Source organism: Eschrichtius robustus, chromosome 6 (genome assembly GCF_028021215.1).
Source record: "Eschrichtius robustus isolate mEscRob2 chromosome 6, mEscRob2.pri, whole genome shotgun sequence".
NCBI lineage: Eukaryota > Metazoa > Chordata > Mammalia > Artiodactyla > Eschrichtiidae > Eschrichtius > Eschrichtius robustus.
Window position 1 is genome coordinate 62097990 of NC_090829.1, and position 15247 is coordinate 62113236.

Genomic DNA, 15247 nt, shown 5'->3' on the forward strand with positions numbered 1-15247 from the left:
CAGGCTCAGTAGTTGTGGTGCACGGGCTTAGTTGCTCTGCAGCATGTGGGATATTCCTGGACCAGGGATTGAACCCGTGTCCCCAGCCTTGGCAGACGGATTCTTAACCACTGCACCACGAGAGAAGCCCTGATGTCAGATTTTTAATACTAAGTTTTAAGGTAAAACGGTCTGTATTCAAGTAAAATCTGTAGACAGTGAAGTGCATAGATTTTAGGATTATGTTCTATTTATTTTGACATTGTATACATCTATGTGATCCTAATCCAAGTCCAGATAGAGAACTTTTCTGTGATCTCAGAAAGTGTGCAGGAAATTTATTTCTCTCCCCTTCTGCCCTTGGCAACCATTTTTTTCTGTTATCTATTGTCATAGATCAGTTTCACCTGTTCTTGAATTTCATATAAATGGAATTATACATGTTCACTTTTGCATCTGACTTTGTTGTTCACAATGTCTGCGAGGTTCATACATGTTGTTGCGTATATCCATAGTTTGGAGGTTTTTTTCCTACTCAGTAGTGCTCCTTTTCATGAACATCCCACAATTTATCCTTTCTCTGGTTTATGGACATTTGAGTTCTTTACAGTTTGGGGTGATTACAAATAAAGTTATTATGAACATTCTTCGTGGATGTGTTTTCATTTCTCTTATTAAATAATGAGTAGAATTGCTGGGTCATAAGGTAGGTTTATGTTTAATTTTATGAGAAACTGCCAGAAGTTTTCCCAAGTGACTGTAGGTGCCATGTTATGTGCATTTGTGTACAATAATGAGAGTTCCAGTTGTTTTATTATATCTCATGATTTTAATTTGCATAACAAATGATGTTTAACTCCTTTTTATATGCTTACTGACAATTTATCTTCTTTTTTTCTGAAATGTGTATTGAAGGCTCTGGCCATTTTTTTTCATTAGGTTGCTTGTCTCATTACAGAATGGTTGGAATCCTTTTCATAAGGATGTTAGTAAGTTCTTTGTCAGATGTATGTATTACTAGCATTTTCCCTCAGTCTGTGCCCTGCCTGTATATTTTCTTACTGGTGACTTTGGGGAGCAGGAGTGTTTTATTTTGATGAAGTCCATTTTTTTCCCTTTATCGTTGTGTTTTTTTGTGTCTTATCTAAAATATTCTTGTCAACCCCAAGTTCATGAAGATAATTTCCTATGTTTTCTTCTGAAAGCAGCCTCTTACATTTAAGTCCATGATCCATCTCAAATTCATTTATGTGTAAGATGTGAGGCAAGGATTGAGGATCTTCCTTCCTCCCAACCCCCATAAGAGTATCTATTCGGTTTAGCTCCATTTGTTGAAAATGTTCTCTATCTCCATTGAATTCATTTGGTGCCTCTTTAAAATTAGCTGACTGAGGAATTCCCTGGCAGTCCAGTGATCAGGGCTTCATGCTCCCACTGCAGGGGGCATGGGTTTGATCCCTGGTTGGGGAACTAAGATCCCACAAGCCACGCAGTGTGGCCAAAAAATTTATAAAATAAAGTTAACTGTATAAATGTGGGTCTATTTCTGGACTCTCCAATTCTGTTCATTTATCCTTACACCGGTAGCACACTGTCTTGATTACTATAGCTTTATGCCTAGCTTTGAGATCAGGTAGTGTAAACCCTTCAACTCTATTGTCAAGATTGTTTTGTCTATCCTAGGTTCTTTGCATTTCCGTAAATGCATTTAAATAAATTTTGGAATCAGCTAGCTGATCAATTTATTTTAAAAAAAATCCTGATACGATTTTGATTTGGATCTCTCTGAATTTATATATCAATTTTGAAAGCACTGACGTCTTAATATTGACTCTTCTAATCCATGAACATGGTATATCTCTCCACTTATCTTAGGTCTTTTCTCAGGAAGGTTTTGTAGTCTTCATTATAGACATCTGGCAAATCTTTGTTAAACTCTTAAAATTTTTAAGGTTTTTGGTGCTGTGGTAAGTAGAATTGTTCCTTAATTTATCTTCCAATTACTCATTACTGTTATACATAAATGCAATTAATTTTTGTGCTTTTTACTTTGTAACTTAACAACCTTGCTAAATTCATTCAATTTTTCTATTTTTTTTAACTTTTGTGTAGAACGCTTTTGATTTTGATGTACACAATTATGTCATCTGAGAATTGTTTCAGTTTTTTCAATTTTCATGGGTTTTGTCTCTTGTTATTGCGTTATTGCACTGGCTAGAACTTCCTGTACAATGTTAAATAGACATGGTGAGAACCATGAGGTGTTGAGTTTTGAAAATGTTTTTTCTCCATTTTTCAAGATGATCATATGGTTTTGTATGTTTTAGCTTGGTACTATGGTGAACTATTTTGGTTGATTTTCAAATGTTAAACCAACTTTATATCACTGAAATAAATTTCACTTGGGTATGATGTGTTATCTATTTATATATTGCTGTTTGATATGCTAATACTGTGTTAGAGGCTTTTGTATCCGTGCTTATGAAGGATATAGATCTGTGATTTCATTTTCTTATACCATCTCTGTCAGGTTTTGGTATTAGGGTTATGCTGGCCTCACAAAACAATTTGGGAAGTGTTCCCTCCTCCCCTTTTTTGGAAGAGTTTATGAGGTTATTATTTTTTCTTTTAATGTTTTGAAGAATTCACCATTGATGTCATCTGGACCTAGTTAGAGGGGTTTGGGGGGTGTTTTTTTTGCAGGGGGGGGAATATTGTGGATCACAAATTCAATTTCTGAAACAGATACAGGATTATTCACATTTTCTGTTTCTTTTGTGAAATTTGGTAAGTTGTATCTTTTAAGGAATTTGTCTATTTCATGTAATTTCCAATATTTTTGACATAAAGTTGTTCAGAATATTCTTTGATTATCCTTATAGTGACTATAGGATATGTATTGGTTTTGCTTATTGGTAGCTTTTTTTCTATACTTTTTACCTGACCAATCTTGCTAGGGGTTTAATAAAGTCTATTAATTTTTTCAAAGAATCAACTTTTGGCTTTGTTAATTTTACCCATTTATTTTTATTGCCCTATGCTCTCATCTGTATTATTCCTTTCTATTTTGATTTTGTTTTCTAACATTTATTCATTTATTTATTTGGCTGCACCAGGCCTTAGTTGCAGCACACAGGCTCTTTGCAGCATGTGGGATCTTTAGTTGCAACATGTGGGATCTAGTTCCCTAACCAGGGATCGAACCTGTGCTCCCTGTATTGGGAGCAAGGATTCTTAACTGCTGGACCACCAGGGAAGTCCCTCTATTTTGGTTTTAATTTGCTCTTCTTTTATGGCTTTTTTGAAGCTTAGATAAATTGATTTTTAACTCTTTTTAATAAAGGCATTAAAACTACACATTTCCCTCTATGTACTGCTTTAGGTGATTCCCACAGATTTTATCTTTTCATTGTTATTCAAATCAGAATATTTTCTTATTTCCTTTATGATTTCTTTTTTGATCCCTGGATTATTTAGAGGTGTTTTGATTTCTAAATATTTGGGGGATATACTTTTTTTCCTTCCAGTCCCTTCACTTTTTTCTTAATAGTGTTAGTCAGGATTTCCAATACTGTGTTAAACATTTGTGGTGATAAGGATGTCCTAATCTTGTTTCTTATCTTAAAGGGAATGCATCTAAGGTTTACCCATTTAGTGTGATATATACTGTTTGCGTATACATAGGGTTTGAGTATACATAGCTTTTCCCTCATTAAGAATATTTCCTTCTATTTCTAGTTTACTAACAATTATAGACAGGTGTTGAACTTTGCAAAATGATTGTTCTGGTTCAACTAAGATTATCATGAAATGTTTTACTCCGTTATTTTATTAATATAGAGAAGTATATTGATGGATTTTTCTGATATTGAACAATCCTTGCATTACTGGCACAAACCCTGCTTGTTCATGATATATTATTTTTAGTGCTCTGTTGTATTCATTTAACTATTGCTTTATTTAGGATTTTGAATCTGCATACATAAACAAAATGGGCCTATAATTTTCCTTTTTATTCTCTTGGTTTGGGTTTTTTGTTTCTGGTTTTTGAGTCAGTATTACACTAATCTCAAGGAATGAGCTGGGAAGATCTCCCACTTCCCCTGTTTTCTGGTTTCTGGAACAACTTGCATAAAATAGAATTAGCTATTTTGAAAGTTTGGTAGAATTTGATAGAGTAAAAACATTTGGACCTGAGGTTTTTTCAGAGGACAGGTCCTTGACTACTATTTCTAATATACTTTTTACAGTTTATGAGTCTATTCAAGTTATTCCTATACATTTTATATGTTTCTAGCAGTTTCTCCATTTTATTTAAATATTTCAATTTAGTTCATAAGACTTTTATCTCCATATGTCTGAAATAATTTCTCCTTTCTAGATTATCTTTCCACACTTTTTTTTGTTTTTTTAAATTGAGGTATAATTGACAGATAACATAAGTTTCAGGTATACAGCATAATGATATTTGTATATATTGTGAAATGGCTAATAGGCCTAGTTAACATCCCTCACCATAGTTAGAAAATTTTTTCTTGTGATGAGAATTTTTAAGATCTCTCAGCACTTTCAAATTTGCAGTACAGTATTAACTGTAGTCACCATACTGTACATTACATCCTCATGACTTACTTATTCTGTAATTGGAAGTTCGTACCTTTGACCCCCTTCACCCATTTTACCCAACCCTAAGCCCCCACCTCTAGCAGCCACCAATCTGTTCTCTCTCTAATTCATGAGCTCAGTTTTCTTGTTTTTGTTTTTTAGATTCTACATATAAGTTGGCTCATACGGTATTTGTCTTTCTCTGTCAGATTTATTTCACTTAGCATAATGCCCTCAAAGTCCATCCATGTTGTCCCAAATGGCAGGATTTCCTTATTTTTTATGGCTGAATATTCCTTCATGTATGTATGTACATTTTCTTTATCCATTTCTTCATTGTTGGACACTTAGGTTGTTTCCATATCTTAGATATTGTAAATAATGCTTCAGTGAACATGGGTGTGCACATATCTTTTCGAGTTAATGTTTTTTCTTTTCTTTGGATAAATCCCCAGAAGTAGAATCACTGGGTCATAGGTAGAACTTCTATACTGTTTTCCATAGTAGCTACACCAATTTACATTCCTGCCAACAGTGTAGAAGGGTTCCCTTTTCTCCACATCCTCACCAATACTTATTTCTTTTTTTGTTAGTAGCCATTCTAACAGGTGTGATGTGACATTGTGGTTTTGATTTGCATTTCCCTGATGATGAGTGATGTTGAGCACCTTTTCATGTGCCATTTGTATGGCTTCTTTGGGAAAATGTCTATTCAGATCCTCTGCCCATTTCTTAATTGGATAGTTTATTTTCTTGCTATTGAATTGTATGAGTTCCTTGTACATTTTGGATATTAACCCTTTTGTCAGATATATGATTTGCAAGTATTTTCTCCCATTCAGTAGGTTGCCTTTTCATTTTGTTGATGGCTTCCTTTGCTGTGCAGAAGTTTTTTAGTTTGATGTACTCCCACTTTTTAATTTTTGACTTTGTTGCCTTTACTTTTGATATCAAATCCAAAAAATCAATGCCAACACTGATGTCAAGGAGTTTACCGCCTATGTTTTTCTAGGACTTTTATGGTTTCAGGTCTTACATTTAAATCTTTAATCCATTTTGAGCTTTTGTGTTGTGTGTGTGTGTGTGTGTGTGTGTGTGTATGGTAGAAGATAGTGGTCCAGTTTTCCCAACACCATTTATTAAGAGACTCCTTTCCCTATTGTAGGTTTTTGGCTCCTTTGTTGTAAATTAATTGACCATATGTGTATGGGTTTCTTTCTGGTTTCTCTATTCTGTTCCATTGATCTATATATGTTTTTATGCCAATACCATACTGTTCTATTAGAGTTCTGTGATATATTTGGAAGTCAGGAAGCATGATACCTCCAGCTTTGTTCTTTTTTCTCAAGGTGGCTTTGGCTGTTCAAGGTCTCTTGTGGTTCTATACAAATGTTAGGATTGTTTGTTCTATTTCTGTGAAAAATGCCATTGGAATTTTGATGAGGATTGCACTGGATCTGTAATTTGCTTTGGAGAGTATGGACATTTTAGCAGTAATCTTCTAATCCATGAGCATGGACTAGTTTTCCATTTATTTGTGTCTTCTTCAGTTTCTTTCTTCAGTGTCGTATAGTTTTCAGTGTACAGGTCTTTCACTACCTTGGTTAAATTTATTCCCCAGTATTTTATTCTTTTTGATGCAATTGTACATGGGATTGTTTTCTTAATTTTCCTTTTTGACAGTTTGTTATTTGTGTATAGAAACACCACAGATTTCTGTATATTGATTTTGTATCCTGCAACTTTACTGAATTTGTTTATTAGTTTTAATAGTTTTGGGTGGAGTTTTTAGGGTTTTCTATATATAATATCATGTCATCTGTAAATAGTTTTACTTATTTCTGATTTGGATGCCTTTTATTTCTTTTTCTTGCCTAATGAATTGCTCTGCTTAGGACTTCCAGTACTATGTTGAATAAAAGTGGCAAAAGGGGACATTCTTGTCTTGTTCCTGATGTTAAAGGAAAAGCTTTTAGCTTTTTAGCATTGAGCATGTTATCTGTGGACTTGTCAAATGGCCTTTATTATGTTGATGTGAATCTTCTCTATACCCACTTTGTTGAGAATTTTTATCATAAATGAGTGTTGAATTTTGTCAAAAGCTTTTTCTCCATCTATTGAGACTGACAAAGGATAAAAATCATATGACAATGTAGTATATTACATTTATTGATTTGCAGATGTTGAACCATCCTTGGATCCCTGGAATAAATCCTACTTGATCATGGTGTCTGATCCCTTTAATGTATTCTTGAATTCAGTTTCCTAATATTTTGTTGAGGGTTTTTGTATCTATGTTCATCAGGGATATAGTCCTGTAACTTTTCTTCTTGCGGTGTCCTTGTCTGATTTTGGAACCAGGGTAATGCTGACCTCGTAAAATGAGATTGGAAACATTCCTTCTTTTTCTGTTTTTTTAGAAGAGTCTGAGAAAGTTTGGTATTAATTCTTTAAATTTTGGTAGAATTCAGCAGTGAAGCCATCTGATCCTGGAGTTTTTGTTTGTTGGGAGGTTTTGGATTACTGATTCAATCTCCCTACTAGTAATTGATCTACTCAGATTTTCTGTATGTTTCTAGGGATTTATCCATTTCTTCTAGGCTATTCAATTTGTTAGCATATAATCGTTCATAATAGTTTCATGATCCTTTGAATTTTTGTGGTATCACTTGTAACATCCCTTTCATTTCTTATTTTATTTGAGTCCTCTCTTTTTCTTGATGGGTCTAGATAAAGGTTTGTCAATTTTGTTTACTTTTCAAAGATCCAGCTCTTAGTTTTATTGATCTTTTCTATTGTCTTTTTAATCTATTTCCAGTCTGATCTTTGTTATTTCCTTCCTTTTACTAATTAGGGCTTTGTTTATTCTTCTTTTTCTAGTTCCTTAAGGTGTAAAGTTAGGTTGTTTGAGATTTTTCTTGTTTCTTGTTTCTTTCTAGGTGCTTATCTTCCCTCTAAGAATTGTATTCCATAAGTTTTGGTATGTTGTATTTCCATTTTCATTTGTCTCAAGGTATTTTTTATTTCTCTTGATTTCTTCTTTGACCCTTTGGTTGTCCAGTAGCATGTTGTTTAATCTACATATTTGTGAATTTTCCAGTTTTTTGTTTTTTTCTTTGTTTTGTACTTGATTTGTAGTTTCATACCATGTGCTCAAAAAAAGAAGCTTGATATGATTTCAATCTTCTTAAATTTATTAAGACTTGATTTGTGGCCTAAAATCTGTCCTGGAGAATGTTCCTGTGAAGTTGAGAAGAATGTGTATTTTGTTGCTTTAGGATGAAATTTTCTGTATATTCTGTTAAGTCCATCTGGTTTAGCATGTCATTTAAAGCCAATGTTTTCTTAATTGATTTTCTGTCTGGATGATCTATTTATTGACAGTGGAGTGTTAAAGTCCCCTACTATTACTGTATTGCTATCTATTTCTCCCTTTAACTCTGTTAATATTTGCTTTATATATTTAAGTGCTCCTGTGTTGGGCTCATAAATGTTTACAAATATTATATCTTTTTGTTGAATTGACCCCTTTATCATTATGTAATGCCCTTCTTTGTCATTTATTACAGTCTTTCTTTGTTTTAAAGTCCATTTTGTCTAATATAAATGTAGCCACTGCAACTTTCATTTGGTTTCTATTTACACGGATTATCTCTTTTAGTCCCTTCACTTTCGGTCAGTGTGTGTCCTTACATCTGAAGTGAGTTACTTGTAGACAGCATATAGATTGGTCTTGGGTTGGTTGGTTGGTTTTTTTATCCATTCACCTACTCTATCTTTGGGAAATGTAGCCCATTTACTTTTAAAGTAATTATTGATAGGTATATACTCATGGCCATTTGTGCATTGTTTTCTGGCTGTATTATAGTTTCTCTGTCCCTTTCTTCTCTTGCTCTCTTCCTGTGTGATTTGATGATTTTCTTTTGTGGTATGCTTAGATTCCTTTCTCTATCTTTTGTGCATCTATTATAGGTTTTCCTTTGTGGTTACCATGAGGTTTACATATAACAAAACAGTCCTTGAAGTTGATAACAACTTAAGTATGAACACATTCTAAAGCTCTATATTTTCACTCTCCCCCACTTACATTTCAGGGTTTTGATGTCACACTTTACATCTTTTTATATTGTGTATCACTTAACTATTATAGTTATTTTTACTACTTTTGTCTTTTAAGCTTCATACTAGTTTTATAAGTGATTAATCTTTATAAGAATTAAGCTTTATTTAATCTAAGTTTTCTAAGTGTTTTAATGATTTTAATTAAAATTTTTAAGTAAGTTTCTATTTAATTTCCAAGTATTTGGGGGGATACACTATTTTTAATTATTTATAATTCTGTTAGAGAACATACCCTGTATGATTTCAGACCTTGTGAATATATTAAAATCCAGCATTTGATATATCTTGGTGAATGTTCCAAGTGCACATCAAGACTTTGTTTCTGGTTCTGCATTTAAAGAGCTGGAAGTCACCACTCCATCCTAGCAGCAAGTAAAATACAGTGTGTGTGTGTGTGGAAAAAAAAAAAAAAATAGAATCATAAACCTTAAATTGGTTGTGAAAGGGAGATAATTTCTTGATAATTAAACTAATAAAAATATCTAAGGTAAAATGGATAAAATAAGAAATGAAATGTTTTCCCACAACAATGAATAATAAAATGAAAACAACTGAGTGAGAAAGATATTTGTACTTGATATGTAGGAATAAAAATTTTGGATCCAAAAAAAAAAAAAAGTTGAACAGATATTGAAAATTTTTAAACTTCTTGGATTCATAAGAGACTGGAGGACAGAGGGCAAACTGCTGCCCCCATATTGGAAAGGCAGGGAAATACAAAGACTGAAGAAAAAAAAAACCCAATATATTATGCAAGTACTTTGGTACAACTACAAATGGTATAACATATGTACAATGGTAATATCAATAGAAGAAATAAAGGAAAAGATGAAATATTTCAAACAACAACAGATTGCCCCCAAATTAATGTCAGACACCAAACCACAGATCCAGGAAACTCAGAGATCACCAAGCTAATCTGAAGGAAGCCAGAGGTAAGAAACATTTTATCTACAGAGGAACAAAGATAAGTATCACATCTAACTACTCAGAAGCCATGTGAGCAAGAAAAAAGTGGAGTGAACTATTTAAATTTTTGAGAGAAAAATATCACCAACATAGATTTCTGTACTCTGCAAAACTGTTCTTTCAAAACTGAATAAACACTTTCTCAAACAAAAATTGATGGAATTTGTTGCCAGTACACTCACCATGCAAGAAATGTTAAAAGTTCTTTAGAGAGAATGAATGTAATATAGGTCAAAAACGCAGATCTATATAAAATAAGGAAGAGCAGTGAAGTAGGAATAACTGAAGATAAAATAAAAGCTTTTCTTTATTTTTAGTTGATCTAACAGATAACAGTTTCTTCCAAATGCCAACAATGTATTCGATTATGTATGCTTATGTATTTGTGTTATGAATATGTATGCTAATGTATATGCTTATATATAAGTGAAATGAATAACAGCAGTGATACAAAGGACAGGAAGAAGGACTTCTTAGGATTATTTTATTACTATAAGGTACACTACCTGTGATGTGTTATTTGACAGAATTAGATTAGCTATAATTGTATATACAAATTCTAGGGCACCCACTAAAAACAAGGTGGGAAATAAAGTATAACTAATATGCTAAGAAAGGAGAGAAATGGAATCATAGAAAATGCTATTAAAACTACAAAAGCCAGAAAAAGAATCAAAGACAAAAATAGAACAAGGGCAACAAATAGAAGCAGTAATGCATATGACAGATATTAATAGAAATGTATCAGTAATCACTTTGAATGTTATTTAAATGTACCTATTTAAAAATAGAGATTGTTAGAGTGGATCTAAAAACATGACCAAACAAACAATATGTTATCTACAAGAAACCCACTTTAAATATAAAGACATATAGATTAAATGTAAATGGATGGAGGGACTTCCCAGTGTTCCAGTGGTTAAGACTTTTTGCCTTCCAATGCAGGGGGTGCAGGATTGATCCTGGTCATGGAGCTAAGATCCCACATGCCTTGGGGCCAAAAAAAAAAAAAACACAAAACAGCAATATTGTAACAAATTCAATAAAGATTTTTAAAATGGTCCTGGTCCACACCAAAAAATCTTAAAAAAAAAAAAAAAAAGTAAATGGATGGAGAGAAATACACCACACTAATGCTAATCGAAAGAAAGCAAGAGCAGCTATATAATTTTCAAAAAGCAGATTTCAAAGCAAGGAACATTATCAGTAATTAATAAAGAAGGGCATTAGATTATGACAAAGGGAAGATATAACAAAACTTTATGAAGATATAAAAGAAGATGATATAACACATTTAATGTGCATGTGCCTAAAAACAGCATCAAACTATGTGAAGCAAAAACTAATAGAGATAGATAAATTCACTGTCAGAGTCGGGGATTTCAACAATCCTGATCAGAAGTGGACAGATCCAAGCCAAAAATCAGTACAGATATAGTTGAAATAAACAACGTCATCAATCAACTGGATAAAATGGACATCTATAGACTGCTTTATCCAACAACAGAATACAAAGTCTTCTCAAGCTCACATTAAACATTCACCAAGATAGACCACATCTGGGACATAAAACAAACACACCTTTAAAAGAATAGAAATTATGCAATATCTGTTCTCAGACCACAGTACAATTAAACTAGAAATAAGTAACAAGAAGATAACTGGAAAATTCTAAAATACATGGAGATTAAGCAACACTTCTAAAAAACACACAGGTCAATCAAAGAAGAAATCTCAAAGAGAAATTTTTAAAATATTTTGAACTAAATGAAAACACAACTTACCAAAATTTGTGGGATGCAGCAAAAGCAGTGTTTAGAAGGAAATTTATAACATTAAATGTATATATTAGAAAAGAAGATGTAAAATTAATAATTAAATATCCACTTTAGGAAACCAGAAAGAGAAGGGCAAATTATATCCAAAGTCAGCAGAAGAAAAGAGATAGTAAGAACTACAGCAGAAATTAATGAAATTGAAAAAGGATATATCAATAGAGAAAATGAGTGAAACCAAAATCTGGTTCTTTGAAAGGAGCAATAAAATTGATAAATCTCTAACCAGGCTAACTGAGGAAAAAAGAAGGGGAAACAAATACTAATATCAGAAATGAAAGAGGAGACATCACTACAGATCACAAAGACATTAAAAGGATAATAAAGGAAGATATGAACAACTCTATGGCCACAAATGTGATTACCTAGAATAAACGAACCAATTCCTTTAAATACACAATTTTCGGGGGACCTACAAGATGGCAGAGGAGTAAGACGTGGAGATCACCTTCCTCCCCACAAATACATCAAAAATACATCTACATGTGAAACAACTCCTACAGAACACCTACTGAACACTGGCAGAAGACCTCAGACTTCCCCAAAGGCAAGAAAATCCCCATGTACCTGGCCATGTGGCTTACAGGGTCTTAGTGCTCCGGCCTGGTGTCAGGCCTGAGCCTCTCATGTGGGAGAGCCAAGTTCAGGACATTGGACCACCAGAGACCTCCCGGCCCCACGTAATGTCAATTGGTGAGAGCTCTGCCAGAGATCTCCATCTCAGTGCTAAGACCCAGCTCCACCCAATAGCCAGCAAGCTCCAGTGCTGGAAACCCCATGCCAAACAACTAGAAAGACAGGAACACAACCCCACCCATTAGCAGAGAGTCTGCCTAAAATCATACTAAGTTCACAGACACCCCAAAACACACCACGAGACACAGCCCTGCCCACCAGAAAGACAAGATCCCAGCCCCACCCACCAGAACACAGGCACCAGTGCCCTCCACCAGGAAGCCTACACAAGCCACTGAACCAACCACACCCACTGGGGGCAGACAGCAAAAACAAGGGAACTATGAACCTGCAGCCTGCAAGAAGGAGACCCCAAACAGTAAGTTAAACAAAATAAGAAAGAAATATGCAGCAGATGAAGGAGCAAGGTAAAATCACACCAGACCAAACAAATGAAGAAGAAATAGGCAGTCTACCTGAAAAAGAATTCAGAGTAATGATAGTAAAGATGATCCAAAATCTTGGAAATAGAGTGGAGAAAAGACAAGAAACGTTTAACAAGGACCTAGAAGAACTAAAGAGCGAAAAAAAAACAATGATGAACAACACAATAAATGAAATTAAAAATTCTCTAGAAGGAATCAATAGCAGAAGAACAGATAAGTGACCTGGAAGATAAAACAGTGGAAATGACTACCACAGAGCTGAATAAAGAAAAAAGAATGAAAAGAATTGAGGACAGTCTCAGAGACCTCTGGGACAACATTAAACACACCAACATTCAAATTATAGGGGTCCCAGAAGAAGAAGAGGAAAGTGTCTGAGAAAATATTTGAACAGATTATAGTTGAAAACTTCCCTAATATGGAAAGAAAATAATCAAGTCCAGGAAGTGCAGAGAGTCCCATACAGGATGAATCCAAAGAGAAACACACCAAGACACATATTCATCAAACTATCAAAAATTAAATACAAAGAAAAAATACTAAAAGCAGCAAGGGAAAAGCAACAAATAACATACAAGGGGATCCCTATAAGGTTAACAGCCAATCTTTCAGCAAAAACTCTGCAAGCCAGCAGGGAGCAGCAGGACATATTTAAAGAGATGAAAGGAAAACACCTGCAACCAATATTACTCTACCCAGAAAGAATCTAATTCAGATTCAATGGAGAAATTAAAACCTTTACAGACAAGCAAAAGTTACGAGAATTCAGCACCACCAAACCAGCTTTATAACAAATGCTAAAGGAACTTCTCTAGGCAAGAAACACAAGAGAAGGAAAAGACCTACAATAACAAACCCAAAACAGTTAAGAAAGTGGCAATAGGAACATACATACTGATGATTACCTTAAATGTAAATGAATTAAATGCTCCAACCAAAAGACATAGACTGGCTGAATGGATACAGAAACAAGACCTGTATATATGCTGTCTACAAGAGACCCACTTCAGACCTAGGGACACATACGGACTGAAAGTGAGGGGATGGAAAAAGATATTCCATGCAAATGGAAATCAAAAGAAAGCTGGAGTAGCAATTCTCATATTAGAAAAAATAGACTTTAAAGACTACTACAAGAGACAAAGAAGGACACTATGTAGTGATCAAGGGATCAATCCAAGAAGAAGGTATAACAATTGTAAATATTTATGCACCCAACATAGGAGCACCTCAACACATAAGACAAATGCTAACAGCCATTAAAGGGGAAATCGACAGTAACACAGTTATAGTAGGGGACTTAAACACCCCACTTTCACCAATGGACAGATCATCCAAAATGAAAATAAATAAGGAAACACAAGCTTTAAATGACACATTAGACAAGATGGACTTAATGGATATGTATAGGACATTCCATCCAAAAACAAGAGAATACACTTTCTTCTCAAGTGCTCATGGAACATCCTCCAGAATAGATCATATCTCATGTCACAAATCAGGCCTCAGTAAATTTAAGAAAATTGAAATCATATCAAGTATCTTTTCCGACCACAACGCTATGAGACTAGATATCCATTACAGGAAAAAAACTGTAAAATATACAAACACATGGAGGCTAAACAGTACACTACTAAATAACCAAGAGATCACCCTAAAGAAACCAAAGAGGAAATCAAAAAGTACCTAGAAGCAGATGACAATGAAAACATGACAACCCAAAATCGATGGAATGCAGCAAAAGCAGTTCTAAGAGGGAAGTTTATAGCAACACAATCCTACCTCAGTAAACAAGAAAAATCTCAAATAACCTAAATTTACAGCTAAAGCAATTAGGGAAAGAAGAAGAAGACCAACAACAACAACAAAAAGTTAGCAGAAGGAAAGAAATAAAGATCAGATCAGAAATAAATGAAAAAGAAATGAAAACAATAGCAAAGATCAAAAAACTAAAAGCTGGTTCTTTGAGACGATAAACAAAATTGATAAACCCTTAGCCAAACTTATCAAGAAAAAAAGGTAGAAGACTCAAATCAACAGAAATAGAAATGAAAAAGGAGAAATAACAACTGACACTTCAGAAATACAAAGGACCATGAGAGATTACTACAAGCAACTATATGCCAGTAAAATGGACAACCTGGAAGAAACGGACAAATTCTTAGAAAAGCACAATCTTCCAAGACTGAACCAGGAAGAAATAGAAAATATGAACAGACCAATCACAAGCACTGAATTTGAAATTGTGATTAAAAACCTTCCAACAAACAAAAGCCAGGACCAGATGGATTCACAGGCGAATTCTACCAAACATTTAGAGAAGAGCTAACACCTATCCTTCTCAAACTCTTCCAAAATGTAGCAGAGGGAGGAACACTCCCAAACTCATTCTATGAGGCCACCATCACCCTGATACCAAAACCAGACAAAGATGTCACCAAAAAAAAGAAAACTACAGGCCAATATCACTGATGAACATAAATGCAAAAATCCTCAACAAAATACTAGCAAACAGAATCCAACAGCAAATTAACAGGATCATACACCATGATCAAGTGGGATTTATCCCAGGGATGCAAGGATTCTTCAATATACACAAATCAATCAACATGATAC